Source organism: Chrysemys picta, chromosome 3, assembly GCF_011386835.1.
Source record: "Chrysemys picta bellii isolate R12L10 chromosome 3, ASM1138683v2, whole genome shotgun sequence".
Classification (NCBI taxonomy): domain Eukaryota; kingdom Metazoa; phylum Chordata; order Testudines; family Emydidae; genus Chrysemys; species Chrysemys picta.
This window is the reverse complement of record NC_088793.1, coordinates 159,593,931-159,621,039: the sequence shown is the minus strand read 5'-3', so window position 1 is coordinate 159,621,039 and position 27,109 is coordinate 159,593,931. Positions and strand designations below refer to the sequence as shown.

The 27,109-nt window shown below is 44.1% G+C and overlaps 1 protein-coding gene across 15 annotated transcripts in view; it reads left to right on the top strand.

The window, feature by feature from the left end:
- Nucleotides 1-27,109, top strand: part of DISP1 (dispatched RND transporter family member 1) — a 198,634-nt gene that overhangs the window by 88,742 nt on the left and 82,783 nt on the right. For 3 of the 15 annotated variants that reach the window (XM_065589393.1, XM_065589382.1, XM_065589383.1), the window contains exon 2: nucleotides 16,319-16,466. The exons of the other annotated variants lie outside the window; for them this stretch is intronic. The gene's annotated coding sequence lies outside the window, so the exon portion shown is untranslated. The remainder of the gene's footprint in view (nucleotides 1-16,318; nucleotides 16,467-27,109) is intronic. 15 annotated transcript variants of the gene reach the window in all.

Here is a 27,109-nt window from a genome sequence, read left to right as displayed (position 1 = left end):
GAGGGTTGGGGTGCGGTGGGGGGTGAGGGCTCTGGCTGGGCATGCAGGCTCTGGGGTGGGGCTGTGATGAGGAGTTTGGGGCACAGGCAGGCTGCCCCGGGGCTGGGGCCGGGGCCAGAGAGGAGGAGGACTCCACAGTCCCCCGCAGCCCTCTCCCCCCCGGCAGCATACTCACCCGGCACAGTCACTGCACATGCTCCTAGGGGCCGGGCTGCTTTCATGTCCAGGAATCCCCTTCGCCTCCCCTGTGGTAGGTGCCGGGTCGGGGGGAGGGCTGCCATCACGTGTGCGCCTCCTCCCTCCGCAGGTGGTGGCTCCCTGCCCACTGCCCAGGACAAGCAGGAACACTCTGGGGCAGGCACGCAGTGGCAGCAGGTGGGGCTCGGGGAGAGACCCGGCCCTGAACGTTGGTGGAGCCGGGCCCCTGGGCCCTGAATTTCATGGCTCACAGGCACCATGGGCCCATATAACTCGCCGCCCCTGGGAACCTGAGCTAACCAAGCCCAGCTCCGAGCATGTGTGCTGCAAAGCCACACTCAAGTCATACCCATGGAGCAGCATCCACACTGCTGCTGCAGTAACCTGGGTTAGGTGCTAGGGTTTCAGGGGGCATGTTCCATGATTCTGAGCACTGCAGTAAGCTATGCTGCTCTACGAATTGTTTCACAGTATTGTCTGTCCTTCCTGGGCCCCTGTACTGAAATGATCTTAGCTTATCAACACAGTTAACTACTGAACTTCTGGCTTGGCACACTTCTGATTTCTGCCTGCAACCTCCATTCTAGATGGTGCCCAGGCATGGATCCAGCTCAGGACTTTTGGCATAGTTAATGCAATGCCCATTTCTGCAAGTAGAAGCAGAGTGTTTGAGACACAATGGATGACATTTTGGCAGCATCTTGTCACCACTTCTGAGGGTGACATGCCTTGATGAGGAGGGCTGCATGAAAATGTGATGAAGTGGAGACAGCTGATTCAGGTTGTAATAGCTGTGGAATCTCCTCTTTGCTGACCGGTTGGTCTGGAGCAGGGCCACGAGCACAGAGTAGTGTGATTGCATCGTCCTGCAGACCTTGGGATGACCAGCACTGGCTCCAGAACTATTGCATGAGGAAGGAGAGCTTCATGGTCTTATGTGAGGGGCTTGCCCTGACCCTCCAGCACCAGGACACATTGATGAGGGAGGCTATGTCAGTCCAGAAGTAGGCTGCTATTGCCATCTGGAAGCTTGCTACCCCAGACTGCTCGCAGTAAGTGACTAACCAGTTCGGTGTTGTCAAGTCAGCTGTAGGTGCTGTGGCGGTTGAGGTTTGGGAGGCAGCTATTGTTGTGGTTTACCCATGTGTAGGGCCCTACCAAATTCAGGGTCCGTTTTGATCAATTTCACGGTCATAGGATTTTTAAAATTGTAAATTTCATGATTTCAGCTGTTTAAATCTGAAATTTCACAGTGTTGTAATTGTAGGGCTCTAGATTCAAAAAGGAGTTGTGGGGTGGTCACAAGGTCAGGGGCAGATTTACCATGAAACAAACAGTGCGGTGGCACGGGGCCCCCAATGACAGGGGCCCCCCAAAATGCAAGACAAATCTAATCTGACAACCTGCCCCTGAATCCCGGCTGGCGGCGCAGTAGAGCTCCGGCAGGCGACTGCCTGCATTCCGTGGCCGGGGACCCCACGCTGCTCCCGGAAGCGGCTGGCTGCTGGCATGTCTCTGTGTGCTCCTGATGCGGGGGAAGCGGCTCCGTGTACTGCCCCTGCCCCAGGCAGTGCACAGAGACCCACAGCCCCCCTCCCCCCAAGGGGTGCGCAGAGACATGCCAGCAGCAGCACAGCAGGGCTAAGGCGGCTCCCTGTCTGTGCTGCCTCCCTCCCTCCGCGCCGTGCCGCTCCCGGAAATAGCCGGCATGTCCCTGCAGCCCCGGGGGGAATGGGGGGAGAGTGTCTCTGCGCATTGCCCCCACCCCAAGCGCCGACTCTGCAGCTCCCATTGGCTGGGAACTGCAACCAGTGAGAGCTGTGGGGGCGGCACCTGCGGGCAGCGGTGCACAGAGACCCCCTGCCCCCCTCCTTGCCTAGGAGCTGCTGCCAGAGGGGTGTGCCGGTCGCTTTGGGAGCTGCGCCGCCCAAGGTAAGCGCTGGCCACCTGACCCTTCTCACACCCCAACCCCCTGCCCCAGCCCAGAGCCCGCACCCAAACTCCCTCCCAGAGACTGACCACTGCACATTCTCCTGCACCCCAACTCCCACCCCAATCAAGGTACCTCATTTTATTTTCATTTACTTCCTTTTACTTATAATATAGGAGGAGGATGAAGAAAAAAAGAATGTTCTTTTTCTTGGCTGGGTCCTGAAGAGGGGCTCCCGAAAATGAAGCTGTGCACAGGGCCCCACTAACTCTAAATTCACCACTGCACAAGGTTATTGTAGAGGCGGGTTACGGTACTGCTACCCTTACTTATGCGCTGCGGTGGGTGGCAGCGCTGCCTTCAGAGCTGGGCAGCTGGAGAACAGTGGCTGCTGGCTAGGAGCCCAGCTCTGAAAGCAGAGCCTCTGCCAACAGCAGCACAGAAATAAGGGTGGCATGGTATAGTATTGCCACTCCTGTGCTGTTGCTGCTGGGGCACCGCCTTCAGAGCTGGGCATCTGGCCAACAGCCACCACTCTTCGTCTGTCCAGCTCTGAAGGCAGCAGCACAGAAGTAAGGGTGACAATACCGTCACCCTCCTAAAATAACCTTGTGACCCCCCTGCAACTCCATTTTGGGTCAGGATCCCCGATTTGAGAAACGCTGGTCTCCCCCATAATACCTGTATAGTATAGGCTAAAAGCACACAAAAGACCAGATTTCACGGGGGGAGACCAGATTTCACAGTTCGTGGCATGTTTTTCATGGCTGTGAATTTGGTAGGGCCCTACCCAGGTGTGATGACAATTGCTAATGTCCCCAGAATAATAGCTGGCTTTGGGAGATGGGGTTCCTGAACTGTGCTGGGGCCATTAATGACACGTGGCCATTGTCTGTGTCCCCATCAGGTCACCCCACAAGTGCACATGAATATGTCACCCAGAAAAGATGCTACTCCCTCATTATGGACAACCATAGAGGGAGGTTCATGAACCCCAAAAGGGGATGCACTTACAGAGTGTATGACGCTAGGGTGCTCAGGAGATCGGGTGTTCACCTGTTTGGACAAGAAGGCACTGCCTGCAGATCTGTTTGGATGTCAGTGTGTCCAGTGCCATTCATGTTATTGGGGTGTGCAGTGCACTGCACAGTGTATGTGTAAATAAGGGGGAGAACTTTTACCAGGACTTGGTGGAAGACAGTGCTGGTTTACAAGCATGGTACAGACAACCAGAAAGTGCCCTTCTGATAATTGGGCTGGGTCTAGAAGAGCAATGGCTACGCTGTGTGACCACCTCCTGGCTTTCCATGGGGAAATGTGGAGCAAGGTGATTCGCCATCAGTTATTTGAGACTTTATTGAAAGGATATTTCCTGTCTCTTTTTTGTTTCCCAAGCACTCGCACACTGATTAATTGTGCCAAGAAATAGCTAAAAACACAAGCATTTCAGCTGCCATGACATAGTATAAATGTTAATAAAAATGAAGAGCGCAGCATGCAAATTAAACCAACAGTATCTCCAGTCGTTGCAGTGTCACTGGTAATAGAATTGCAAACCCCAGTGTAGCCGTTGCATGTCAGGTAGAGTGAACAGGTTACATCTGCCCAGGTACACTTCCATTCCACTAATGCATCAGTTGGCTTAGTCCATACATCTCCTCCAGAATTTTCTAGTGACTGTGCTGGCTTCAGAACGTGGTAACATAGAGGAAAGTCCATACGTTCAGGTGCTGGGGGTCTGTTGCCTTCTGGCTAACAGGCAGAGATGCTCAGTTCCCTCTGCTGCTGTCAGTTCTGCTCCCACAACACCCTGTTGTGCTTGAAGTACTCTGCCACCATTATCGCCTCCCTCTTCCTGTGTTCCATCATTTGCCTCTGGATCTCTAGGTGCTGGTCCAACCTGCAGTCAGTATCCTTCTGCATGTGCTGCAGTTGATTGTCCCTGATCCTTTTTCTTTTCCTCTACTGGTTGAGGGTCCTCTCCCAAGAGGCCTGGGTGGGTGCCTTGGTCCAAACAAGGTAGAATGCCTGCAAAGGCAATGAAAGAGTTGTTTTGGGGTTTTGTTTGTTTGTCCGGAGAAGAAAAAAAGGACATCAGTTTGCAACTTTTTTCTGTTTGGGTAGTATGCCTTTATTGTCTCTCTCCAGTCACCTGGTCAGAAGCCCCGCATCTCGGGTCACCAGCGTGCCAAGACAGTGGTAAATATTTCATATGTTTTATTAAATAATAAATGCAAGACATGTTTTGGCCTGCGGTACAAGCCAGGGATCTTTTACCAATGATGGTTTTAACCTTGTTTCAAGCAGTGGTGGCTTTGGAAGATGTTAATTGGATGGAGATTACAAAACTGGAAGAGGGAACAATTTTTCAAGACCTCTGGTAGAAGACCATGTATATATGTTAGGAGATGTTTTGTTGACTGGTGACTGACCAGAAAATTGATGTCTGGAGAGGACTAGTAAGATTGGAGGGTGCAGGAGGCATGGATTACATTGCCCAGGAATCTCATGGACTGTCTTGTATTTCCCGTGTTCTAAGAGTTCTCAAGCCTAATCAGTCAATGGATAAAAATGTGGGCCAACATAAACAAGATGCTGAATTAGGATGCAGAAGCTTGTTTACAACAGATGTCCTCTCAGCTCTCACTTCCACTCCCCCAGACAGCGGATTTGTCAGTACTAGGAGACTTGGAAGTGCTTTGCACTTAATGCAGCCCCAGGTTATACAATGGGATTTATAATCTAGGATGATTGTGTTTTAGTGCTAGTTCCCATATAAGAAAAAGAGTGAAGCTTGATTCGTACACATCCATGCATTTTCAAGCATTGTTTACTTTGTAATCCTATTTTTGAAGAAATTGTTAGCAATAATCCATTAAATCCCAGCTAGAATAAATCACTAGTTGCATGTTTAAATTTTCTTAGAATCCATCTTTGATTGTTTGTGGTCCTGAAGGGAAGGAGGGCCCAGGAAATGGCATGGCTTCAGTGCTCAATTGAAGTAAAGGCTGTCCCGCAGCACATAATATCTTCCATAACAACAATTGCATTGGTCATAGCACAGCAAAACCTTCCCACACGTGCTTCAATTTCCCCCAAACAATAGCAAAGATGGCAGTGGCCTCTGACCCAGCTGTGGCTATACTGCTGTTTCTTCGCTGGTCTGTTCCCTGGCCCCTTCTGCAAACCAGGTCTGTGGATTCCAGGCAGAGGATGCCTATCTGCTGCCATGGGTCTCTGGCTGCAGTCCAAAAATAAACATCATCAGTCTCTAAAGCCCGTCAGGCACAACAGTGAGTTGTGTGGTGCTGAGCACTTGGTCCTACTCCTTGTAGCAGGAGCAGGTTGACAGTGAGTTTCCAGACTTGCTGTTGTCTTTTGCCTTGTGGTATGTGGATTTCAAGTTTTTTCTCTTCCTCTACTGAATCACCATTAGCTTAATCCCTTTCTTTGACAGGCTGTTGGTGATGTTATCAGACAGGTGGTGATTTCAGGCACTGTGAGGTTTGGGGGATCACCCAGACCAGTAAGGTACATCACTCCAAATTGTGGACCCTACTGACCTCATACCAGTAGTCCACCAGAACACTGGTGTGAGCCTCTGCCAGCTAACCTCCCAGTGGGACGATGGTCTCCCGGGTGTCATCTCTGTTCAAGCAGTGTCTGAGTGCTGAGCACATATGGAGCAGGCTGCGTGGAACGAGATGTTCAAATGTCAACTAAGTGTATGTCAAGTGGCAAGTGACTTCTGGTTCAAAGGAAGTGAGTAGTAGGTAGAAGGGCAGCAAAGTAGAGTCCTTGGAATTATGGTAAAGTATTGGAGGACTATTGGAGCCTGAGTTTTCTAACTTGCGATTTAGCTGGTGTCCATGCTGCAGAGCAGGCAGGTTAGAGACTACTTTAGGGCCTGGGTTTCACTTTAACCTATACCCACTGCTGATTAAGCAAGTCTGGGCTTAAAGCACATATTAACCAAGGTAAACATTTTTATATATGCGTATAGTAGGGGGAGCCCCAGCTAAGAGCCCAGGTTAACTATGCAGTGAAGGTATACACTTAGGTGGTCCTCAGTATGATTCCTTAATTGGCAGAAGTTGTTGTTGAGCAACATAAGATTGTCTCCTGCCCTTCCTTCCTGAGGACTTCCGCAGCACTTCCAGCCTTTGTCAAATACTCCCAAGGGACTTCTGCGGAGGGTTCAGGTGGGGGCGTGAGGCTCAGTGGGGGGGGTCTGGATTCACTTGGGTTGATCGGACGGGGGTGCAGCTCCCTGTACCATGACACCTTCCGCCCCCCCCCCCCCCCTGTGGCTGAGTAATGATGAGGGCAGGAAGTGTGGTGTGGGGGGGAATGAGGAGCTTGCTGCAGCCGGGGGAGATTTCTGAGGGTGGATCTGACCTGGCCCCAGCCATTCCTTGCAGGGGAAGAGGAAGTCCCATCCTCCCCAGCCCAGGGTAGGAGCCACTGGCTGGGGTGTCCCTAGCCCCACTCCCTCCTCCTGCAGTGATTTATCTTTTCGCCCGCTGCTCTGAGCGCATGAAATGACGTGCCTGCATGTGATCATTCTTGTGGTTTCCCTTTGCTTCTCCACCAGAAAGTCACTTTTTTCGTGGGGAAGCTAAGAAATCTGGGGGGGCCGCGCATTCTGCGTGCGTGCAATGGCTCAGAATTCCCCCAGAATTAGTCAAAGCAGCAACTTCTAATGTAATTAAGCTTACACAGTTTGTTCATTCAGTTTGAATTATCTCTGCCTACATGAAACTTTATTCTCTGCAAATAATCAAAAAGATATCAGTGTTGTTATAGCCAGGTTGGTCCTGGAATATTAGAGAGACAAGGTGGGTGAGGTAATATCTTTTGTGAGAGAGACCAGCTTTTGAGCTTACACAGAGCTCTTCTTCAGCTCTTGGGAACTTACTCGCTTTGTCTCTTTAAAAAGATATGTCATTTTAAGACCATGTTTAATGTTTAGATGTATGTATGTGTGTATTTTTCTCATTGTAGTATTACAGTACTAGCATAGAAACTATTTTTGTGGTTAACAAATTTCTATAGAAACATTTTAAGATCATTGTAAAACTTGAGTTCAGTGAACAAGTTTCTAAATTATTGTTCACTTCATTTCTCTGATTTTGCATTTGGAGATGTGAAATACATAGTTATCCAAATTACCTTCCAACGCCACCTATTAGGTAAAAGGATTTCTGCTTCACTGCTGCTGATCATTAAGATGCAGAAATGCTGCAAAATATATTATGGGCAAGTAACTAGAAATTTCTGATAACCTTAAGGCTGGTTCCCAAATGATCTTAATGGTGTGAGTAATCAGGGAAAAATCAGTGAGGTTGCTTTGCCCTTTGCCCTCAGAGGTTGCGATTTTTACAGCTTGGAGCAGCCATTAGTAACAATAGCTCTTGAAGTGCAATTAACCGCCCCCTCCCCCCCCCCCCCCCGGGAATGTGTTCTTGTTTGTCTTTTTATGCAGTTAAAGCTGGCAATAACTCTTTCTTTAGACCCTAATTCAATGTGTCCCTGTTTCTGGAAACCTGTTTGGTATGCTGTTCTAAGTCAGTTGTTTCTCATCCGTCAGGCTATCAGTTCAGTCAGACAGGACTGGGGGAATATTTTATTTTTTTACTTAGATAAAATTGCTTGACAGAGCTGTCTGACTAGTAAACAACCATGGTTGTGGTCAGTTTCTTTCCTGCTTGACCATTTCCTTAGCTATTTGCTTAGGTAGTTAGTACTAGGCTGTATCGCTGTAAGGTCTCCTGTGTAGCTGCTCTATGCTGGCAGGAGAGAGGTCTCCTGCTGGCGTAATTAAATCACTCCCAACGAGCGGCGGTAGCTATGTCAGTGGGAGATGTTCTCCCGCCGATATAGCGCTGTCCACACTGTGCTTTTGTTGGTGAAACTTTTGTCAGTCGGGGGTGTTTTTTCACAGTCGTGACTGACAAAAATTTTACCAACAAAAGTGCTAGTGTAGACATAACCATAGTGTAAGCTTTTCTAGGCATTAGTAACAGGTAAAACATCCATAATCTTCACAAAATGTCTGAAATTCAAATCCCTCATAATCAAGTCTGTGCTGACGAATGTAAAGACAAGCTGCAAAAAGATAAGCCATGTTGTCTTTAGAGATTTTAAATTTTCTTTTCTTGGGAACTGTAGTGTATGTAAGTTGGCTTGCAATTACTCTATTTTTGTGCCTCTCTTTTAAATGTTTTTTTTTAAATTTTCCTCCATAACAATAAAAAAAAAGTATTTCTTAGAGAGGGAAAAATTAAAGAGAGTGTGGATCCAACTTGCTGTGTCTTTATATAGCAGCTTTCAATGTGGTGGCATCCTTTTTGGAACCATTTTATTATTTTCATTACACCCACTAGGCTCTGCTTTTACCTCATTCTCTTGCTCCCTGTTACCTCAGTCCTATCTTGCAATTAACATCATACCAACTGAGCAGGGCTGGACAAAATTCCCTGAAGTGCCATGAAGCACCACAGCATAACGATATGGAGAGCATCATAGAAGCACATGTATATGTTCTCATGTGGCCAGGTCCCTTGACTTGATTTTTTTATAGTATACACCAGGCTAATATTTGTTTAAACACCTTCTAGTTTAAACTCATTTCTAATACAATTTGACCAGTCCATGTGGATGGGCTGTTCTGTGGCTTTTAAAACTACTGTTTTTAACTTAAGTAGGCACTCTGACTTGCTATTCCATATTGCAAACTTGCTTAACCATGTTTCTTTAGCTCACTTCATAGCCTAATGTGGATATGGCCTTAGTCTTCCATATCTGTTAGCTGCTAAGGAATAAAGATGTTCCCTGTACAGTTTTAGGGTCTCAGTCAGACTTTTAGTTTGTCTAGGACAAAGCCCATCTTTTAGCAGTGTAGCTCTTCAATAAGATGAATGGGAAAGCTTGTAACTTATTTGGTAAAACAAAGGTTTCTAAGAAGACTGATTCAGACTTCAATTGTACTTGAGCCTTTGGTTCCTGCATTTAAAATATAATGAAAAGTTAACTTTGATATATTTTCTTTAGCTTCTTTGTTTTGTTTTACTTACTAGTTTTGAAGTTCCATTCCAAGCCAACAGCTGTGTTAGCTAATACATCAAACAAGGAGATAATAGTATTGTGGTAAAATTTTAATTTTGGAAATCTTTCTCTTTGATCAGCCTCCATTGTAAAATCTCACCAGCACCTGAGGCACTGCACAACCTTGGAAAGTGATAATAGAATTAATACACAATGACCTGAAGATTTTAAAAATTATTTATTACTTTAGAAAGGTCACAAATTCTAAAATCTTAATTAAAAAAAGCATAATTGTTATCCGCAAGTAGTTTTGACAAGAGAGCGTAGCACAGATCTGGTTCTTAAACTAGAAGAAATGAATGGTCAAGTTTTGTTTGTCTAGTAACTTGTCTTCAGCTACTTTTTACTTTTTCATGAACTGAAAGACAACCTTAACATCATCCTTCCAAATTTCAAGGATCTTTTTCTGCAAGGCAAACAGTATTGCTTATAGGGAGTGGGAGGCAGGAGGCCTATTGCTTACTCAGCTACATTCAATGTGGCCTTTGGGAGCGTTCAACTTTTGGTTCCCCAGTTTTGCTGTCTGTAAAATGAGGTTACTTACCCATCTTTGTAAGGGACTTTCAGATCCTTGGATAAAAGATGTTCTCTAGTCTAGGGCCTTGTATAGGTGAGCATTTTTCTTTAAATTGCCTTCCATAGTACTCTTGGTGGGGCAGCTCCACAGAAGAACCACTAGATTCTGGCTATGACCTCTGGAGTTGTTCTAGACCTGCTCTGAGCAGGATTGACAACACAGTGATTAAAATGCTGGCAATAAGTCTGTTCTAGTCTCAGGGCCACCGAGAGGATTCAGGGGGTCTGGGGCAAAGCAATTTCAGGGGCCCCTTCCATAAAAAAAGTTGCAATACTATAGAATACTATATTCTTGTGGGAGCCCCTGTGGGGCCTGGGGCAAATTGTCCCACTTGCTACCCTCGCCCCCTCCCCCCCGGGCGGCCCTGTCTAGTCTTAACACAAGGGAGATACAGCTCAAGTTTCTATCATGGCTGTACTCACCACCAGGGTTCATAGACCCCTGCATTGATAAAAAAAATGTGTATCCGCATCCAATCCACAATCCGCAAAAATTGTCTGCTGATTTGCAGGGTTTTAAACAGCTCCACAGGTCACCGCACAGCATTGATGCAGGGCTGTGCCAAGCCCCCGACTCCCAACCACCCCTCACTTCTCCCCAAAGACCCCCTGCCCCACACCTGCTCCACCCTTGCCGTACCTCCTTCCCCACCCCCAGTAGGAGGGCTACACTCCTGGGCCCTCATGTTCAGCACCGCCCTCCTGTGGGGAGGGGAGGGCGGCTCAGACACCCCTATGTAGCTGCGGTGGTTATAATCCTGCAGACCCGGCCTGGACAGACAGCAGTAACAACTACTCTCTTCATAGCATGTGCCCTTGCCGCCCGCTAGTTTAAATTACAACCACACCTCTTTCAAAATGGCGCTTGGCTCACTCCCTTCTGGGAGTTGTAGTTTACCTCCTCCATCCAAGCAAGCTGAGGACTACAACTCCAGAATGCTCAGCAGGCTATCCCTGCTACTGTGTGATTCAGAGAGCCGAGCTGGAGCCTGCAGGCTGCATGCAGGAGCCTGCAGCCGCTCTATTCTGGTGAGTCTGTGCTGCGGAGCCCTGTGCGGATATAAAATTTGTATCCGCATCCAAGCTGTGATCCGCAAATATGGTCCACAGATATAAAGTGGATACCTGCGGATTTGCAAAGCTCTATTCATAGAGTAGGTATTTTCTCATACATGTATGTCTGCCAATGTTGCCTTTTCTAAAGGATGTTTATAAATATCTGGCGTACTGTATATTCTGCTTTCTGTCTCTGACTATCATGGAATATGGAGTAAACTTATGACCATACTTGTGACAGTTCCTGTGGAGCATGGGTTCTCTAGCTTTTCTAGTTTCCAAACTGCTATTGGAGACCATGGTTTCACTTGCAAGTGAAGTATTTTCAGATTATACAAAAGCCCAATGGAAGTTAAATGGCATATAGCTTATTTTGGTTTAGCTTTATTGCAAAGCAATTCCTAGAAAATTGCAGAGTTTTGGTAATTGCTGTTTCTTATCTTAAGTATTTTTAGGCTGTCAATCACTAAATTCTGTAGCATTTACAAACTATAAATACATTTTTAATGTATCTGGGTGCATGCACAGATGTTGGGAGTCCTGCAGAATCAATGGTCTCAACTCTGGGGCAGCAGCAGCAAGAGAATACCTTATGTTAATTGAAGAACCCCTTGGAAGGTATATCTACAGTACAATTAAAAACCCGTGACTGGCCCATGCCAGCTGACTTGGGCTTGGAGGGCTCCGGCTGTTTAACTGTGGTGCAGAAGTTCATTTGGGCTCAGATTGCAGAACGAGATCTTGTACCTTCCCACCTTCCAGGGTCTTAGAACCCAGCCTGAATGTCTACACCACAATTAAATAGCCCCGTGAGCCTGAGTCAGCTAGCATGGGCCAGCCATGGGTTTTTAATTGCAATGTAGACATACCATCCTTGTGGCTAATACTCTGAACACTCAGGGTAATTGGGATAAAGACTCTGAAGGTGGCATTTAAATGAGGGGGAAATGATTTGCCTTTAGGGGTCCTTAAGGAATGTAGATAAAATTGAAAGCAAAAGCAGTCAAACTGCCTAAGTCTTCAGATTTGTCTATTCTTTTAAAGAAACTCATAAGTTTCATGCATCTGAGACCAAGGAAGATGAAATATCTGAAGTGAAACAAGTTGGTTACTGTAGGGCCTATTTGTGATGGAAAATAGGAAAGACTTCTAAGCTTTTTTTTATCACTTTTGAATTTTAATGACTAACAGTAAGAACATCAATTTGATCCTGTAACTTTTTCTTTAAAGCTTTATCTAGTACTAAAGAAAGGTGCTTTAAACAAGACAAATGAGCTTCTGAAATAGTTACGTAGCAACGAAAAAACCTCACCCCACCTGTTTTAATATTTTTAAACTTCTATGTGAAAAGGGCTTAAATATTAGAAACCTATTTCAGGAGTTTAAACAAAGGCAGGGGCTTTGATAATTAACAGATGAGGTTTACTCAGCAACTTAGCTCTTTTAACAGTTTTGTGTATTTAACTGGTCTGGTTTGAAACTGATTTAGGGCTGTAACCATTTCTGTTCCATATTGTTGGCATTGTTGTAGCCAGGATATTAGTGAGACAAGATGAGTGAGGTAATATCTTTTATTGGACCAATTTCTGAAAGAGATGAGCTGCACAGGGCTCTTCAGGTCTGCGAAAAGTATTCAAGAGTGTCACAGCCAAATACAAGGTGGAACAGATTGTTTAGTACAAGTAGTTAACGCTTATTGTAAGAGACCATTCAAAGTGAAGTGGCCTGTTAACACCTTTGCAGTCATAGGACAAAAAAGGGGGGCTATCAGGTTACAGATTGTTGTAATAAGCTTTAAATCAAGTGTCTTTAGTAAGAGCATGATTTTTAGTGTCTAGCAAACTTAGAATTTAAGCTCCCACATTTATCATTTGAAGGTGTTGTACAAGTTTCTTTTGAGGATAAGGACTGAGAGGTCAGATACAGAGTGATTGTTTGTGGAAAGTGTTCACCCATAGGTGATATGGTGGGGTTGGGTTTTTATCATCATTTTTCTTTGAGTTCATTCTGTTAGTCTTAACGGTGCCACAGGGGAGTCCCATCGTAGTTCTCAACTGTGATGATTACAATTCTGACACCACCTACTATAAAGAACTCAAAGATCCCACACCACAGTTCACCCAGGAATTTAAGAATATCCTCAGATCCTTTCCCAAACAGCTCCAAGAGAGAGTCTACAACCTCATCTTCCATGAACCCATCCCAGAGATGTTCTATATGCTTCCCAAGATATATAAACAAGGGAACCCAGAGAGACCATTCATGTCTCTCCACAGAACTCTTACTGAAGGAATATCAGGACTCAGAAACCATCCTCAAATCACTCACTGTACAAAGAACCAGCTTCCTCCAGGGCACAACTGACCTCCTTCAGAACGACCCCAACATTAATCACCTCCCTCAGAACACCATCCTTGCCACCATGGATGTCACTTCCCCATACACTAACATTCCTCAAAATGATGGCATCAATGCCTGCCTCAAATATCTACAAGACAATGGACAGTGCTCATAAATTCACCAGAAACATATCACCAAACTCATCCATTTCATCCTCAACCATAACAGTTTTACGTTCAACAATAGTTTTGTCTAAACCGTGGGAACTGAGACATGGGTACTGAGATGGCTCCCCAATATGCCAAGCTTGTCATGGTCCACCTCAAGGAAGAATTTCTGGACAAATACACTACAAAACCAATGATATACCTGAGATGCATGGATATTATTTTCCTCCTCTGGACAGACAACCTAAACTCCCTCATAATTTCCACCACAACTTCAATAACCACTACCCATCCATCAAACTCTCTCTAGAACTCTCCCACACCAGCATCAACTTCCTGGACACCACAGTCAGTTTCAACAATGTGACCATACAGACAGCTAGATACGGGAAGCCCACAGATCACCACACTTACCCTCACAGATCCAGTAATTACTCCAAACACACCAAGAAATCTGTTATCTACAGCCAGGCACTCAGATACCATAGAATATGGTCTAAGGAGAAAGGCTGGGATACACACCTCACCACACTTAAAATCACCGTTGCCAAACAAGGACACTTCACCGGGGAAGTAGATCACATCATGGAACAAGCCACACAAATATGCATCCCAAGAAGTGGGTTGTAGTCCACGAAAACTTATGCTCTAATAAATTTGTTAGACTCTAAGGTGCCACAAGTACTCCTGTTCTTTTTGCAGATACAGACTAACACGGCTGCTACTCTGAAACAAATACCCCAAGAGAACTAGCTTCAGTATTGGAGGAAAAACCCTCTGACCACACCCCTTTAGCTGTAATCTACCACCCCACATTTTGAAAGATCTGACTAACATATTTTCCTGATGGTCACATTTGTAAAACAGTGGACACCCATTTAATGCCTCCTTTAAAAGTTAGTTTGTCACTGATATAGTCATTTAAAGCAGGTTTCAGAGTAGCAGCCTTGTTAGTCTGTATCCGCAAAAAGAACAGGAGTACTTGTGGCACCTTAGAGACTAACAAATTTATGCATCCGAAGAAGTGGGATCTAGCCCACGAAAGCTCTGAGGTGCCACAAGTACTCCTGTTCTTCATTTAAAGCAGAGGTTCTCAAACTGGAGGGGTGAAGGGCGTGAGATGCTTTGGGGGCGGGGGGAGAATGCACACATTTTCCCCACCACAATGAATAACCAGCAAAGCTGTAAAAAGCGACAGAGTCCTGTGGCACCTTATAGATTAACAGACATTTTGGAGCAGAGCTGATTCCTCCAGACATATCAGGTCCTCAAATGGCACTATGCATTTGACTCTAGCTGGCGCTGTGCATTATGGGTTTCTGTTAAGCTTGCATAGTATTACAAAAAGGCGTTGCCATCTGTACGTTAATCCGTTTGCTGTGACGCGGTGTGCACATTTAATTGTAAGCATTGACCACAATCACAGTTCTTCTTTTACTCTTATTACAATGGATCATTGGCTCATTCGTGGAATTTGTGGAATTGCTCCACTCCAGAAAACAGGCACACCCATCACACTCGTAACAACAGTGTGATGCCAGTAAGCATATCTCACTTACTATATATTTAAATGGCTCTGTTTGAATTCAATGCCTTACTGTTTTTAATATTTAGTGAGAGTTGCATGTTGATTTTTTTTATTGGTATGTGTACTTGTGTGGCAGGAGGGAGGGTGTAAACTACTACAGACACAAAGAAGAGGGGTGCGATCAAATACGTTTGAGAACCACTAATTTAAAGCACAGAAAAATTCCTATTTTCTGTTTCTCCTCCTTCTTACCAGTTTAGGCCATGTCTACGCTAGCAAGCTTACAGCGGCAAAGCTGTACCAATGTAAGATTGCTTGTGTAGTCCCTCTGTGCTGACAGGAGAGAGCTCTCCGGTTGATGTAATAAAACCATCTAAATGAGCAGAGGTAGCTTTGTCGGTGGGAGAGTGTCTCTCCCGCCAACATAGCGCTGTGCCCATAAGTGCTTATGCCAGCAAAATGTATGTCGCACAGGGGTGTGGTTTTCACACCCCTGAGCGACATACGTTTTGCAGACATAAGGGGTAGCGTAGCCATGATCTTAGATTGCTTTGTGACTATTATAGCCTAAACATGGAGAACTTGACATATATCTCATAAATGAGCTGTATGGTGGCTGACATTTCAGCGTTGTAGCAAATACAAGTGCAGTGAAGCTCACTGTAATGATAAAAAGGCGACTGGTGAATGGGACGGTGTTATGGGTATGTGGAATCAGCATGCATACGGAAATAGTTTAGTGATTTGTTCGAACTGTCTCCTGATTCTAAATATTATGAAATGATAAATAGTGTTTATCCTGCTAGATTTACTGTATACTGAGCTTGCCTATGAGGACAGATACAGGGATTTCTCCTCCCTCATTTTGAAAGACAATGCAAGAAACTGCTGCTTCTAGAAAATCTGTCCACAGCATGAAATAAACCTTTTGAACTGCCAGTCTGACTCAGTGGTATGATCCAAGGGCACTAGGGAAAGTAAGGCGGAATGGAAATAACTGATCAGGGACAGGAGAAAGAAAAGCAGAAGAAGGAAAGAGTGAGGGAGATGGTGCCATGTTTTGGAGAGTGGGGAGAGATGGCTGTTGGTAGACAAGCAGTGCTGTGTGAAATGGTTTTGGTACACAGAGCCACACCTATAAAACTACTTTTCTGGTTTTGCTGAAAGTATGGCTTGTGACACTTGTATCATTGTTCTGAAAAACAGAATTTAGCAACTGCCTTCTTCCTTCCCCCATCTCTAGTTTTTTCCAAGTAAAAATTAAAGGCCCCACAATGCACACTGGAATGCACTCATGAGCCAGTAACACACCCTGTTGTGTGTTACTGCTGGATTATAGCCTGTCTTGTGAAAAGGTCTTTATATTCACTTAATTTTTTTATATTCCTTTATCAATTACTGTCCTTATCTTAACAGGTGTCTATAAAAATACAGGATATTTGGGGGCAGTGGACTGACTGACTTTTCCCACCACAGTTTGGAGCAACCATGGAAAAGATTCTAGCTGGATAGTGACTGTGGCATGAGAGCAAAGAAATACAGTGCAATGGAAATCGTCACCTCGGTGAGAGTGGAAACTCACTAATAGATTTGCTGGAAAGTGTCTCTTAGCAGTGTTCCTTCTAATTTTTCCCACCCATGTGCAGAATGAATTTTATGATGTGCACCAATATGGAGGTGATGTTATGGAGGTGATGTACACATCACATCCATATTGGTACATATAACAAAAATCATATGGTGGGGGTGGGGTCGAGGGGTTTGGAGTGTGGGAGGGAGCTCAGGGCTGGGGCAGAGGGTTGGGGTGCAGGGATGTGAGGGCTCCAGCTGTGGGTAGGGTGGGGCCAGAATGAGGGGCTCAGGGATGGAGCATAGTGTTAGGGTGGGGGGGGATGGCTTTGGCTGGGGGTGCAGGCTCTGGGGTGGGGCTGGGGATGCAGGGTTTGGGGGTGCAGGAGGGTGTTCTGGGGCTACGGTGGGGAGAGAGGACTCTCCCCAGGTCTATCTCTCCACAGCAGCACCTGGGCTGGGGGGGAGAGGCGGAGGAGGGGTACCACAGGGTACTGAAAGGGGTACAGGAGTCTGGAAAGTCTGAGAGCCACTGGTCTAGACCTACCACAGAAAGAAACTGTGAGGTTTTGAGGTCAGGCCTTTTTCTGCTACTGATGGCAGAATCCCCTTGTAGCCACAGTCTTAATTTGGTGATTAAGCCTAAGCACAAAAATCATCCACTATCCAAAAGGATTAACATCAGGGGGCCTGTCATTGCCAGGTATCTACATCAAAGGCATCATCATAGCTGTGCTCCTTGTTAGTATGAAGTGAAGAGGCCAAGTCTGAACTATTTTCTGTCACTGTTCAGGTCAGGCAAGTCACTGAAGTGGGGAGGAAAGTTGGTACTACTGTTATACTAGTAGAATAAAAACCAGCAGGATCTTATTAAGAGGGATAAGGCAAAGATGCCACATTTACTGTAAATATAATGATAAAGCAAAAGATAAAAGTAAACAACGTTGTTTGACTACCTATTCCTATCACTACTTATTCCTTACACACACACACACACACTCTCTCTCATTCAAGTTCTGTATAGGTGTTATAGTTACCAGCCTAGAAGTTGCTCATGCCAAGTTACTGGCCAGGTATCTTGGTTATGAGGATGGAGCCGAGTCCGTGTCAGGTGCACCTGATGCTCCTCGAGGCTGGCAGCAGAACCAGAGACTCAAAGTCCTCAATCTTTAGAGTCCATTCTTATAGGAATTAATTCCTATGTTACTCTTTGGGAGCAGTTTCATCCTGCTGTTGCTGACTCAATCAGCAGATGGCACATTTCTGTCCAAAGTGGCACATTCCTGGTGGCTCCACACTGTCCAAAGTTTGTGTTTCTCATCCTTCCAGGTGATGGGGTGGATCCCAGTTTACCCTCCGGAGGGGTGGGGGGGTGTTGTCTCGTGGTCCTACTTGACACATTCTTCGGCCGATGGATACCCCTTTCTAGGCTGGCACCTCCCTAACCATTCATGTACATCAAGCATTCATCAACATACATTCCATATCTTAACCGTGTTTTAATTTACTGTCTCCACCACTTTTGGGGTGTGTGCTAATTCATTTGAGACTCCCGGCCCTTTAATCACAGAGGGTGGGGGTCTGTTCCTAGGAGCCCTTGCTGTTACAATGAAGTGAAAGTCACTTAACGGCTTATAGCGTTTGTTTACATTGTATTAATTACTTCAAGAACAAAGTCAATTAACTTGTTTGTAAGTTTTACATAGTGATAAAGTATCTTTCACAGGACAGATATAATCAATGGTTTCTACAGACAGTAGCTTACAAGTTTTAACAGAAGACCCAAGAGATGTTTGTACTTGGTGAAACTGTTGGATTTTAAAGTGTGGGGGACAAATTATGGGGGAATGACTGTTAGTACCTTCTTTAATATCCCTACACTACTGTTACCCATACTGTACCTGTTTATGTTGACAAAAGGAAAATGCATGTTTCCAAGCAGGACTATCTGCATCTGTCATAACTAATAAACTAAAAATATTTTAAAAAAATATTTAAGTACTTGCTTACAGATGAAGGAAGACAGAGGGAGAATATCTAAAGAAATTGTAGGCTTGGCAATGAAATGGGTGAAAAATATTGTTCAAATTATGTTTTATATAACTTGACAGTGCCCCCTTTTTTTAAGTTCCATTTCCACTGTGACCAATAATTCTGAGTGCCTGTAAATCCTCTCCTTTAGTTGGATTTTTTTCCCTTTTTGGATTGATATAGGAAAATGACTCTGCTTTTAATGATATGCATGTTTTTAAACTCAAAGTGACACAGTTTCTCTTTTGTATGCTGTGACTGTCATGCACAGTAAAAGGCTACAATTAATTTATCTAGAAAAATGCAGAACACTTCATTGATGCTCTCTGGGTCTTGTATATCTTTTCATTTCATCATCCTCTATTTGGGGTTATGCTAAATCTTGCATTAAAATGTGCTTTCATCACTGGGCAGTCTCATATTAAAGTGATTTTGTGTGAGATAACTGGAATGCTGAAACTGTGGTCCATTAAAGTAACTGAGGTTTATTGGGGTTCATTTTGCTTTGCACATCTTAACGAAACAGCTGGATTTACCCATATTTGGTGAGTCCACCAGACATCTTTGCTAAGTATATTACTGGATGGATTTCTCTTTCTTACGCTTATCATAGAATTGAAGTACTATGCTGAAAAGGAGCAGCACAGACTTCATTTCCATCCTCAGTTTACATGTTATGTCTTCCATTCATTTTTAGCACAGAACATTAGTTGCATTAAGTGAGTTTGGGCCCAATGACACTTCAGTAATAAGGATGACTTTGGAGCATACCTGTAAAGGAAAATGTGAAGTTTGTTAGGCTGATTACAGTTTCCCTTGGAGAAAAGAACAAACTCTTAACTAAAGCTAGGTATTTTAAGTAACTTCTATGTGATAAAGATTGTGCATGTATGAAAAAGGTAATTAACAATAGTTTTATGACTGAAACTTTTCAATGACCAAACCTAGAATAACCCATGTGTGAAATCTGCAGATTGGTTACCTTTTTGAATTTAAGATTGCAGTGTTGTTGCATTTCTCCTATGAATGAATGGTTTATTAATTAATGGTAGGGGGACTTTCCCTCTTGGAAAATGCCTTCTGTTTGGGGAGTCTTTTAAATATGGTGACCAGGAACCAACTTGTGTAATTCTTGGAAAAATGATTTTTAATCTCATTTTCTAAATTCCGTTTTTTTCTTGTATTTTTAGGAGGGAAATTTACACATCTCAAATAATTGGAAATGCTCACACCAAGTATTTACAACTGTGGATCTAGAACTTAATTTACAGTGTAATAATATTTGGGGATGCAGTAAGTCAGGCTGTTTCTCAATTTATAACTTTGAAGTGAAGAAAACAAAAACATAACTTGTACTTTCATTAAAGTGCAGTAATTAAAATCACTGTGATAAAACAATTTTATGATGTTTATAATTTTGACAGTTTAAAAATCATTTGTCATTAGTTAAATGTACAGTGGCAGTTTTAGGTTTAGAGGAAGCTCTAGTGACCGCCCGTAAGAAGTAATTCAATGAATCCGTCATTAATCATTTCTTTCTGCAGCTAATAATACTGGGTTTAATCCAGAAACTGAGAAATTTCCTCGGGGAAAATTTTTTCCTTGTTGAAATATATGGGGGCATGTGTAGTAAATTTAACTGGAGTTAGCTGTTCTTGTATTTTGAGAAGATATAGGGACTTTCTCTAAGCCCTGTACAAACCTCAACAATATACAGGGTAAGTCAGTTGTTCTTGAAATATTCTTCCATCAGAATTCTAGTAAGATGACATGTTTAAAAAAACATGTCAGTGTAAATAGTCAGCAGCACAACTTGTTTTTGGCTGTCATTTGTTCCTCTTATTCCGATGGCTTGCAAGCTAACTCACAACACTCTCTATTCTTAAAACAGGCTCTATAATGAGGAGCCCAACCATTTTATCTATGATCTGTATATTCTTCTGAAAGTATGGATGTTTACTTTCTGACCATTGTTCACAGAAACCGAAAAACTTACCAATGTTATGAAGGCTACTGTATACGTGATAAAGATAATTAGGCTCTGGTTGAACAGTTACAAATTTCTATGCTGAAAGAGGAGTACAGTAATTTGGGTAAAAATGAAAAATAGAAATTTAGATTCAGTTCTGGAAATGGAAGTCCTTTAGTTATTCACAGTGGGTGTGGCCTCAACAGACGCAGTGCAGGTGTCCCACCAATGTCTTAACTCTGAACTGCAGAGAGCAATTCTAATGATAGGAGGGTTGCTCAGTTCAGCAGAATGCAACTTGTGGTGGATCCTGTGAGGAGTACAGGCAAACGCTAGGAACTAGACAAACTAACTTGTGGTAATCTTCCAATTTTGGCCAACTTCGGTCCGCTTCAAATTAGTGGGGTGGAGTTGAAAAACTTTGAATTTAATCACTGCTGTTCTGAGTCATCCAGCCCCATACCAGTTTAAAACTTTGAAGAAATCTGTCAGTCTTTCTAAATAACCATGAACTAAATAAAGCTCATCATCACACTATGCTTTTTATAATTGGAAACTTTTGGGGTTTTTTATAAAGAAGTGTTGTGACCAGAAACACACACTAACCCAGGGGTTCTCAAACTGGGGGTTGGGACCCCCCAGGAGGTTGCAAGGTCATTATTGGGGGGGGGTGTCGCGAGCTGTCAACCTCCACCCCAAACCCTGCTTGCCGCCAGCATTTATAATGGTGTTAAATATATTAAACAGTGTGTTTAATTTATTAGGGGGGTCACACTCAATGGCTTGCAATCTGAAAGGGGTTGCCAATAAAAAAGTTTGATACCCACTGCAATAACCCTTTTTGTTTACTGTAAGAAAAATACAAATGGGTAAAGAACTCAGGACTGAGCAAAATGTGTACCCAAGAAAATTGATCGTGAAACTTTCCTTATGACTGGAATGTATACATTACAAATGCTAGAGTGACACAGCTGCAGTACTGTAGTGTAGATACTTTTTCCCTTGCTGTAGTAAATACACCCTCTCCGAAGCAGTAGTTAGGTCAACTGAAGAATTCTTGCTCCTGAGGGCATTCTGCACCAAAACATTTTAAATTCTGTGCCAAAAAATTAAAAATTCTGCATACAATATTTTAAAATTCTGCAAATTTTATTCATCAAATAAATGTGGAGGCTCCAGCATGGCATTGGGGAGGGGAGCACAGGCCACTAGCTGCACAGAGGTGGGAGATCACTGCAGCTCCACTCCGGACTATGGACTCAGTGGTGAGGCTGCACCAAACCCTGACACAGCGTAAGGACCCGGCCAGGCCCAGAAACATCCCAGGGCCCTGCCCCTCTCTGTGGGCAGGCAGGGTCAGCAAGGCAGATTCCAAGTGTGGAGGGGCTTAATGTGGGGGGAACCAGGTGTGGGTTGAGATGGTTCTGTGTGGGGCAATCCGGGTGTGGGCAGTTCAGTGGAGGATCTGGATGTGGGGGGAATCTGGATGCACAGGGACTTGTTGGGGGGTTCTGAGTGCAACAGTAATGGGACTCTGCAGGGGAGTCCTGGTGAAGGTGGTTGGGGCTCAGCGCAGGGCGTGTCAGGATATGGGGGGGATAGACCTCAGCAGGGGGATCTGGGTGTGGGGGACTTAGTGGGGGGTCCAGATGCTGGGGGAGTGGTGCTCAATGGGGTGGGGATCCAGGTGCAGCTGGTTGGGGCTTGGTAGGGTGGGAATCCAGGTGTGGGTGGCTCATTGGGCGGGTCCAGGTGCAGGGGGAGTGGGACTCATCAGGAGAGTTCTGAGTGTGGGGGAGTGAGGCTCGGCAAGAGGGTCTGGATGCATGGGGTTGGGTAGATGGAGGAGTAGCTCCCCGTACTAGGATCCCTCCCCCTGCAGCTGAGGAGCAATGGGTGCAGGAAGCAGGGGTGGGGTGGGGGGAGTTTGCAGAGCTTCCTGCAGCCAGGGGAGAAATCTGGGGGTGGGTCTGACCAAGCCCCGGATGCTGTGCAGGAGAAGAGGAAGTCCCGTCCTTCCCAGCCCAGCTGTGATTACCAACTGAGCCCAGCGCAGGATAGGAGCCACCAACTGGGTCTTCACCAGTCCCGCCTTCTGCCCCACAGTGATTTACCTCTCTGCCAGCTGCTTTGGGCACCCGAAACATACTGCTGGGGAGGGTTGCATGACTGTTCTTGTGGCTTCCCTGCCAGAAAGTCATTTTTCTGTGGGAAAGCAAAGAAATTTGCGGGGAACATAAATTCTGCGCATGCGCAGTGGCACAGAATCTCCCCAGGAGTAAATTCTTTTGTTGACCTAGCACTGTCTACAGGAGGGCTTAAGTCTGCTTAACTACGGCTATATCTACACTAGAAATATTACAGCAGCACAGCTGCAACTGCACTACTGTAGTGCTATAGTGTGGACACTTACCACAGTGACAGAAGAACACTTTCTGTCACTGTGGTAAATCCACATTTCTGAGAGCAAGTAGTTCAGTTGACAGAAGAATTATTTTGTCAACCCCTAGCACTGTGTCTATACTGGGGTTAGATTGGCTTAACTGTGTCTCTCATGGGGAGACATTTCACATCCCTGAGCAACACAACCTGTTCAACCTACATTTTAGGTGTAGACCAGGCCTAAGATTACTAATGCCCAAATCCTGAATGCAGTACATAGCCCAACTAAGTGGGCTGAGGGGGGAGTTGGGAAGAGAACAACAGTTTTTTCTTCAGGCTGTGGAACTGCTCTGCAGCTGCTGCCGTTTTAGGATGAAGCAACAAAGAATCCTGTGGCACCTTATAGACTAACAGACGTATTGGAGCATAAGCTTTCGTGGGTGAATACCCATGCGTCGAATGAAGTGGGTATTTACCCACAAAAGCTTATGCTCCAATACGTATGTTAGTCTATAAGGTGCCACAGGACTCTTAGTCTGGATCTGTAAAAAGCAACAAACATGGCTACCCATCTGATACTTGTCTTAGGACATGGATACAATTGCAAATGTAGAGTGTTTTGAGTTAAACCAGCCTTCGTAGAACACAGTAGAGAAAGCGCTGCAGTCTGTCCACACTGACAGCTGCGAACGCACTGGTGTGGCCACATATGCGGCACTTGCAGCAGCCACAGAGAGCAGTACATTGTGGTAGCTATCCCAGCATGCAAGTGGGGGGTGGAGTGTGACAGGGAGTGTGTATGTGGGGGGGAGAGAATGGGTTTTTGGGGGGCTGAGAGCATGTCAGCATGCTGTCTTGTAAGTTTAGATAGCAGCAGATCCCTCGTCCCCCGCCTCTCTCTCTCTCTCTCACACCATTCCACAGTAATGGTTTGCTTTGATATCCACGTTCCTACAGCGATTCCAAAACAATGACAAGAGTGGCCACTTGATTTAAGGGGATTATGGGACGTTTCCGGAGGCCGATCAGAGTGCAGTAATACAACACCTGGTTCACGCTGACACCCAGGAATTTCAGGAGCGCTCTTCCCACGGAGTCAGAGTGCTCTAAGTGCCTTGCCAGTTTGGAAGGGTCGTGAGTTAGGGCCCACGGGGCTGGTTTAATGCACTCTAACTTGCAAGTGTAGCCAAGCCCTTAGGGCTACCGTAGTCCCTGAAGCTGCTGTGTACTTCTCACCTTGTGTTTTGTCCGGGGTGCGAATGGTATTTTGTCGCTGAATCTGTATTCGGTGGATCCACTGGTTCATGCCCAAGCTCCCTTCTGTGCTGGAGTAAAATGATCCCCCACAGGACTGTACTCTCTGATGTGCAGGGTGTTATAAAACCCCTGTTCAGCCTTCCTAAATCCTTCTTCTTACACAGGGGAACTACAACAGTTTTGTACAACAGTTTTGTACAACAGTTATATGCATCCAAAGAAGTGGGCTGTAGTCCACGAAAGCTTATGCTCTAATAAATTTGTTAGTCTCTAAGGTGCCACAAGTACTCCTGTTCTTTTTGCGGATACAGACTAACACGGCTGCTACTCTGAAACAGTTTTGGTGCTTTCAGGGTTCCCAGGGCCTGCCAGGAGGTGGAGTAGGGGGCGGAGGGGAGGGAGGGAGCGCAGGAAGAGAAGGGTATTTAAAGAAAGTTTTATCTTAAGTACAGTTCTTTTTCTGTAGTTAAACTGTTTGAGGTTTAGATCCCTTTCAGATGGTTTAATTCTTTTTTGGAAAGTATTAAGAGAATTGAGTTGTTACATCTTATCTATTTTAAAAGAACTTTCTCCAGTGGTAAATGGAAATGTAATATTAAATTAACTGTCACCTAAAAATAGATCTAGCTCATACAAATAAGTATAGCTCAAAACAGGTAGCCTTGTTTGTCTACCTAGTAATTGAACAAGCAGAGATCTGTTTTTAACTGAAAAATTATAGCCAAAATAGTCAGAATTCAGCCTGATTCTGAACTTTTTTTCTTAGCCAGATGTCCCATTGAACATACCAAGCCCAAATCTCAGATATACTTCAGGTTTGGCAAGCCTTAAAATGTGGACAACTGGCCATGCTGGAAAGACCTAACTTTCAGGATAATATGTGGAGTATGTTGAACTGTTCCCAAGCAAAAAAAGTGTGTATGATTTTTAAAATAATTTGGCTGGAGTTTTAAGTGTTTGGCTATATTGCAATAAAACTTCCTGCAGCACCAGTGTTTTTTTCCTAGGAGTTTTGAGACTTCTATCAAAGTAGTGACTAGTCATGCATAGTTCAGGAGATCCAACAAGGATATAACCTAACATGGTTTGGCTTCAGGTAATTGATGAGCGCGGCTGCTTTGCTGAAAACATTGGACCAAGTTTTTTAAGGCGTGACTTTTGAATATGTGTAAGAAGCGTGATACAAAAAGGATAGATTTGGCATTTGAAAAATCATGCAGACAAATAGAGAAGCTGCAGTACATTTTAAGAGCCAGATATGATGCATATATTTAATAGTTTAGGTTTGTCTGTTATAAGGTTTGAGACCTACAGTAGTAAATGTAAAAACATGTTTGTCTCAGATTTGTTTTAGAGAACTGCCTTTGAAATGATGAAGTCCCCATTTTATTATATATGAAATAATTTTGTTTTGATTTTGAAAAGTGGTGGCTTTGGTGTAATCTAAACAATGTAAAGTCAGAGAGTCCCAGAGAAATCTGACATCTCCTTCTAAAGGTACTAAATGTTAGTGGTCTGAAAGGTCTGGTTCTTGATTTATCTGAATGCATGAGAAATTCCCAGGCTCCCATATGTTTGCTAAGAGACAACTAGAAAAGATTGACTCTGCATTGCAAGAGCTATGTTTGGGCAACCCTCTCAAAGGCAAGCAGTCTAGTGAATAAACATTAAATTTGTGCTCAAATAACATTTTCTCTTGCCTTGTCTGCTTGGGCCTTCATTAGTGTGTCAGCAAAGCTAAAATCAAATAAAACCTTCTGTATGTGCTGTAGCGGTGTCCGTTTACTCAAACCACTTGGAGCTTTTTTGTGAAGAAGAAAAGTAGGATGGTGCTTATTTCATTTCCCTAATCAAGAAAGGTGTGGATAAACTGTTGCTGCTGAACAAAATGTGGGGTGGGAGGAGCAGCTTGTGCATTCTTTGAAGATTTGGACATTGCTTTTTGGAAATCCCTTGAAAAAACAAGTGATTAGAGTGCTTGGCGTAGCAGGTTTTTTTTGACTAAGTAGTAACCTCCCAGGATGAAGTCTGAACTCTTCATTCGGTAGAAGAAATGTTTGAGAGCTACAAATGTTGCCTAATTTGCTCTTAATTGAACACTTCCAACTTTCTGCCTTCATCCATGAAGGAGAATAACAAAAAAGAATAATTTTGAACTCCACAGGGTATGTATTATCTGTATTATTAATATTTTTGTGGTCATAGTAAATTCTGATTCTAAGTTTAGTGCTTTTGATGCTTAAAGACAACAAATGTTCTGTACCTTTTAAAAATCAGTATGCTTGATACCTGAATTAATACAAATAAAGAACGTAGGCATTTTTATTATCTGAAATAGGAACGTGAATTTGGACAAAAAATTCCTGTGGTTACATTAACTTGGTATAGTGGCAGTTGCATTTTTGTGTGTGTGTGTGTGTGTACTACTGTTGCCTAAATTTTTCCAAATGCTAGGAGAAAGCACACTTTCATGTTGTCTGCATGATTAATTGCACAAGTCAGAAATATACGTGATATTTGCTGTAGAATCCTATTAAGTGGTTAGAATATTAATGTTGTACAAAGGATGGCTTACTACCTATCGCTATTTGCATCATTTGTTTTTTGCATGTACAGATAAAGCACTCCCTTATAGCTTTCCCTCCATGGTAATTTATAAAACACCCTAGTTTGATATTCTGTGTGTGCATATATTTAAGTAAGATTCATATTACTTATAGTTCATAGTGGAAAACATACATTTGTGGTAAAAGAATGTGCATAAGAGTATGTAAGTGTGCGTAAATGTTTTTACAGCTGCACTTCAATGTAACTTGTTCTCTGTTTACAGAATCATGCAATGCATTTTGGTTAATAACAGAACTATTAAACTTTGCTCTGAAAAATTAGGTACCATTACTAGCAGGTAGCTAATGAAACCAATCAATTTTCCTCTTCAAATAGGCTTTGCTTTGAACAAGATGCGCTCATATCATCACTTGAAAATTACGTAAGATATT